At 38.9% G+C, this 6,113-nt stretch overlaps 1 non-coding gene across 1 annotated transcript; it reads right to left on the bottom strand.

The window, feature by feature from the left end:
• Positions 1 to 217: 217 nt before the first annotated feature.
• On the bottom strand, positions 218 to 308 carry TRNAY-GUA (transfer RNA tyrosine (anticodon GUA)). The gene is given in 2 exon segments: positions 218 to 253; positions 272 to 308. It is a non-coding gene; the product is annotated as a tRNA-Tyr (tRNA).
• Between the last annotated feature and the right edge of the window lie 5,805 nt (positions 309 to 6,113).

Below are 6,113 nucleotides of genomic sequence, written 5' to 3' on the forward strand. Positions count from 1 at the left end.
AATCCGCCGATATCTTATCGGGTGGCTAGCAGATTAATATATTTAAAAGCCAATAACCGATAAGCCAAACCGTTTAGAGTAAATAACCGCTCAATCCGCCCGATAAGCAGCCCTACTCTCACTATGTCTAATTTTGGTGTGGCTGGAGTGCAGAGAAGAGGGAGTGAATGCCTATAAATAATAAAAAGCAAGGGAAAAATTAAAAAAAAAAAGAAGATCCGACCTGCCGGATTCGAACCAGCGACCTAAGGATTATCTGCGGGATTGCCGACTACAGTCCTCCGCTCTACCAACTGAGCTAAGGTCGGATTTGTTTATTTCGCTCCAAACAAGAGCGTTTTTACTAGTCTTTCCCATATTATGCCATTTTATATTGATTAATTCTTGGTGTATATATTGGTCAGAAATAAGATTTCAGCATTTAGTTAGACTGAAGATGTTGATGTCGTTTGCGTGATGACTTATGTAAAGAACGAAATGTGACCTATACTAATCAGTTTGATGCATCAGCCATATAAAGCTTTGGTAGAATCAGTCATACAACCGTCCTTTTTCACATATTTAACGTTGTTGAGAGGCCTGTACCTCACTAGATTTCTTCGACTAAAGAAGATCGGACAATAAATGTGCTTCGGACAAACAGGGATGTATGCAATAATTTTTGGAAGCGGTGTCGAAATTTATAGAATAACGAGAATAATAGCTTTAATTATCATATTTTTACAGAAGATGTTGCGGAAGCCAAATGTATATAGTGTGAATAAGTCACAACTACTATACCAAAAATTATGACAGCCACCAAATAATAAATAAGACAATAAAAGGAACACCAAAATTTACGAGGTTCGGCTAATTTTGCCTACTCCTCGGACACAACCAATATTTTATTCCACTCCAAAAATACAAGTGAAATAATACTAAAGAGAAAAGATACAAATGCCTTAAACAGATGAGAAGGCAAATGAGAGGTGTGTTTAAATCCTAAACATTAGGCCTTCTTTTATAGGGGGAAAATCCCCCCAAAATTCAAGAGTCCACCGATGTGGGACAAAATTTTGCCAAATTCAACAAATCTCCACCTTGGCAAAATTTCACATCTTCAATTTTCTCTCAATAACAAATTTTGATTGTGTCTTCATCTTCAATCTTCAGTTTTCAACAATGTTGATCAAATCCAAACAATGTTGAAACTTGACCGCAGTCACCACCTTTGTCAGCATATCAGCAGGATTCTCCGTAGTATGAATTTTCTTCACTGTGACTCCACCTTCTTCTATGATTTCTCGTACGAAATGATACCGAACATCAATGTGCTTCGTCCTTGCATGATAAACTTGGTTCTTCGCTAATTGAATAGCACTTTGACTATCACAAAAAATTGTGATACCTTTTTGTTCAACACCAAGCTCCTTTAGCAATCCTTGAAGCCAAATTGCCTCTTTCACAGCCTCTGTAATAGCCATGTACTCTGCCTCTGTTGTAGACAAAGCAACTGTTGACTGCAAAGTAGACTTCCAACTAACTGGTGCCTTTGCAAAAGTAAACACATAACCAGTAGTTGATCTTCGTTTGTCCAGATCACCCGCAAAATCTGAGTCACAATATCCAACTACAGACTGATTGTCTTCCTGCTCAAAAACTAACCCGACATCTACAGTATTATGAATATACCGTAGAATCCACTTCACAGCTTGCCAATGCTCCTTCCCTGGATTGTGCATATATCTGCTAATAACTCCAACAGCTTGTGAAATGTCAGGCCTTGTGCAAACCATTGCATACATCAAGCTACCAACAACATTTGCGTATGGTACCTTTGACATATACTTTCGTTCAGCTTCATCCATTGGCGACATAGTAGTACTTAGCTTAAAATGGGGAGCAAGTGGAGTACTAACTGGCTTAGTCTTGTCATCTATGCCAAAACGTTGTAGTACTCTCTTCAAATATTCTTTCTGAGATAAACAGAGTTTCTTTGAACGTCTATCTCTAATTATCTCCATGCCAAGAATTTTCTTTGCCTCACCCAGATCCTTCATCTCGAACTCCTTCTTCAGTTGATTCTTCAATTTATCAATTTCTTCCGAATTCTTGGAAGCTATCAACATATCATCAACGTATAGGAGAAGATATACAAAGGAACCATCTTTAAGCTTGCGCAAATACACACAATGATCGTATTTGCTTCTCTTGTACCCTTGCCGCAACATAAACTCGTCAAATCGCTTGTACCATTGTCTAGAAGATTGTTTCAATCCGTACAACGATTTTTCAAGTTTGCATACCATATTTTCTTTTCCAGCAACTTTGAATCCTTCTGGCTGAGTCATGTAGATTTCCTCCTCCAAGTTTCCATGTAAAAACGCAGTTTTTACATCCATCTGAACTAGTTCCAAATCCAATTGTGCTACCAAAGCCAACATAATTCTAATGGAGGAATGTTTTACAACTGGAGAAAACACTTCATTGTAATCAATTCCCTCCTTTTGAGCATATCCTTTGGCCACCAATCTTGCTTTGTAGCGAACATCTACTTGGTTAGGAAATCCTTCCTTCTTTGCAAATACCCATTTGCACCCAATTGCTTTCTTTCCCTTCGGGAGATTGGCCAATCTCCATGTATGATTCTGATGAAGGGACTGTATTTCATCATTCATGGCAATCCTCCACTTATCTTCTTCTGAACTTTGGACAGCGTCTTTATAAGTAGTAGGAACATCATCAGCTACAATTGAGGTTGCACAAGCAACCGTCTCTATGAGACGAACAGGTTTCGTTATTGTTCTTTTTGGCCTGCTGGTTGCTATTGATTCAAGTTGTTGTTGAGGTTCCTGAGTTGGAATCTCCTCTACTGGCTCTCCTTCCAGAGGGTAATCTTCATTTGTTTCCTCCTCTGCTTCTTGTGTAGGAAAAATAAATTTTCCCTCAAACTCCACCTGCTTAGAAGCACCTTTATTTTGTTTGGTGTCTTCTGTTACCTTATTTACCATAGCAGATTCATCAAAGGTAATATCTCTGCTGAATATTACTTTCTTTGTCATAGGACACCATAAACGATATCCTTTGACTCCAGAAGTAATTCCCATAAAAATAGCCTTCTTTGCCCTTGGATCCAATTTTGACTCCGTCACATGATAATATGCAGTTGAGCCAAACACGTGCAAAGAGTTATAATCTACAACAGGTTTTCCATACCATTTTTCAAATGGTGTCTTGCCATCAATAGCAGCAGATGGTAGACGATTAATGAGGTGGCATGCATATGTAATTGCCTCAGCCCAAAATTCTTTGCCCAAGCCAGCATTGGACAACATACACCGTACCTTCTCCAGCAAGGTCCGGTTCATACGTTCTGCCACTCCATTCTGTTGTGGTGTATGTCTAACAGTGAAGTGTCGGACGATGCCATCATTTTCACAGACCTTATTGAAATGATCATTTTTGTATTCACCTCCATTGTCTGTGCGAATACACTTGATCCTCCTGCCTGTTTGATTCTCCACCATCGTCTTCCATTTGAGAAAAATTCTCAGCACTTCATCTTTGTTTTTCATTGTATACACCCACACTCTTCGAGAAAAATCATCAACAAAGGTTACAAAATAGTGCTTCCCACCCAATGAAGGTGTTTTGGAAGGACCCCAAACATCAGAGTGTACATAATCCAAAATGCCTTTAGTATTATGGATCGATGTACCAAATTTAACCCTTGTCTGTTTCCCTTTGACACAATGCTCACAAAACTCCAAGTTTACTCCTTTTAACAATCCTTGATCTGATAGAGTTTTCAAGGATTTTCCTCCAGCATGTCCCAAGCGCATGTGCCATAGCTTGGTTGCTTCTGCCTCTTTGTCGTCACTGGATGTCACTGTCGCTGTCCCAATAACTGTACTGCCACGATAGCGGTACATATTATTATTCTTCCGATTAGCCTTCATTACCACTAGTGCACCGGAGCATACTCTCATCACTCCATTTTCTGCAATGATTTTGAACCCTTTTGATTCTAGGGCTCCCACAGAGATGAGATTCTTCTTCAAATCTGGTACATATCGAACATCTGTTAATGTTCTGATCATTCCATCATGGTTCCTTAATCGTATTGAACCAATGCCATATGAGGTAAGAGGGCTGTTATCCGCTGTGTGGATGACTCCATATTCTCCTTCTTGAAATTCCACAAACCAGTCCCTGTTGGGACACATATGATGGCTACAAGCCGAGTCCATCAACCATATGTCTGATGATGTTGATGACTCTGTTGTAACTAATGAGAAGTCTGAATCATCACAATCAGCTACATTTGAATCCATAATGGCCTTTCCATTATTATATTTGGCCTTATTCTTCAACTTCGGACAGTCTTTCTTCCAGTGCCCTTTTTCTCGACAAAAGGCACATTCATCTTTGCTGGGTCTGGATCTTGACTTGGATCTTCCCTTCTTTGTCCTCGTTTGATTTTGAGGACGACCCCTCACAAATAGTGCTTCTCCTTCTCCGCCCTTCTGTTTTTCTCGCTTTCTTTGTTCATAGCTGTACAAAGCCGAACAAACTTCTCTAAGAGAAACTTCGTCATTTCCATGGAGTAGAGTAGTTTCAAGGTGCTCGTACTCATCAGGAAGTGACGCCAACAACATCAAGGCCAAGTCACCATCATCATAAGTTGTATCCATATTTTGCAAATCTGTGACCAACTTATTGAAACTGGTGATATGTTCATTCATCGTGGTACCAGGAACATAGGTGAAGTGAAACAGTCTCTTCTTCATGTACAATTTATTTTGACTGTTTTTCTTCAAAAATTTATCCTCCAGTGCTTTCCATAATTTACTTGCAGAAGTTTCCTTTGTGTATGGATATTTCTGCTCTCTAGCAAGGTAGGATCGAATGGTACCGCAAGCAACACGATTGATAATTCTCCAATCTTCTTCTCCAATAGCATCTGGTCTCTTTTCTTCAATAGCAAGATCTAGCCCTTGTTGAAAAAGGACATCTAGAACCTCGCCTTGCCACATCCCAAAATGTCCGGACCCGTCAAATATTTCTACCGCAAATTTCGCATTTGACACAATTCTTGTCATAAGCGAAGATGCCAATGATGACGTATTGTTGACACTTGATGTAGATTCTTCTTGTTTATTGTCTCCCATCTTTGACACAAATATTATTTAATAGCTGACGACACAAATCAAGATTATTTCCTTTCTGGTGTGGAAGATCAGACTAAGCTGCAACCACAGAGCATACTAAGACAGAATCTTGACACAGTTACCAAGATAAATCTTTTCTGATGTGGAAGATCAGACTATGCTGCAACCACAGAGCATACTAAGACAGTACCTTGGCTCTGATACCAATTGTTGCGGAAGCCAAATGTATATAGTGTGAATAAGTCACAACTACTATACCAAAAATTATGACAGCCACCAAATAATAAATAAGACAATAAAGCAACAATAAAAGGAACACCAGAATTTACGAGGTTCGGCTAATTTTGCCTACTCCTCGGACACAACCAATATTTTATTCCACTCCAAAAATACAAGTGAAATAATACTAAAGAGAGAAGATACAAATGCCTTAAACAGATGAGAAGGCAAATGAGAGGTGTGTTTAAATCCTAAACATTAGGCCTTCTTTTATAGGGGGAAAATCCCCCCAAAATTCAAGAGCCCACCGATGTGGGACAGAATTTTGCCAAATTCAACAGAAAAAATAGTCTTAGTCTATTGGTTTTGTTGAGTACTAAGTAAAAAAAGGTTCTGAGTTCAATACTATTTCAGCACAATTTTTAACCATAGAAGCTCTCTCAAATATTTGCAAATTTTTTTTGCTAGTGGAGGTTCGAACCTCTAACCTCTTAGAGCAAAATCAAACATATAGCCAACGTGCCAAGAAACAATTTATGTCATTTTTTCCTACTTATTCGTTTCCTCACAGTTTTAATATAAGTGTGCTTCCGCCCATGCCGACAAATGGCATATTCCTGCACATATATTCTTAATGGGAACTAGAAGAGAAGATACCATGATTACTAACTACTGCAGTAGGCCAACTATGAAGCTATGATGTTCACTTAAAGGACTGAAGAGAAGCAAGAAATTTACGGAATG

This window comes from Nicotiana sylvestris, chromosome 3 (assembly GCF_000393655.2).
Source record: "Nicotiana sylvestris chromosome 3, ASM39365v2, whole genome shotgun sequence".
In the NCBI taxonomy this organism is placed as follows: domain Eukaryota; kingdom Viridiplantae; phylum Streptophyta; class Magnoliopsida; order Solanales; family Solanaceae; genus Nicotiana; species Nicotiana sylvestris.